Below are 444 nucleotides of genomic sequence, written 5' to 3'. Positions count from 1 at the left end.
AGGGAATCCATGCGAGGAGCGAGCAGCGGCGATGGATCCGGAGCTATCGGGACAGGAAAGAGACGTAACGCTAGTAGGCGAGACCTGCGCGGCGAGAAAGCGCTGGGCCTTCCCCGACCCCCACGGTGTGTCGCGGTATCGCTCACCATGAGGGATGGCTCGGGCTTCACGTACAGGGATGCGATGTCGGTGATGAAGAGGGAAGTCAAAGTCTCCGAACTCGACATCACGGAATTAAGAGCGAGGAGGGCGATCACGGGGGCGCTGCTGTTCGAAATCTCAGGCCAGGACGCTGGGATCAAAGCATCGCGACTGGCCGAGCGAATGGCAGCCACGCTAAAGGACTTGCCAAGGTAATCGTGCCGCGAAGGACGGCCGAGCTAAGAGTGATCGGTCACCCCGGAGGAGGTGGCAGTCGCCGTTGCTGAGGCCGGGGGCTGCCAC

The sequence above is a fragment of the Bombus impatiens genome, unplaced genomic scaffold (genome assembly GCF_000188095.3).
Source record: "Bombus impatiens unplaced genomic scaffold, BIMP_2.2 scf_0075, whole genome shotgun sequence".
NCBI lineage: Eukaryota > Metazoa > Arthropoda > Insecta > Hymenoptera > Apidae > Bombus > Bombus impatiens.
Note: the sequence above shows the minus strand (reverse complement) of the source record.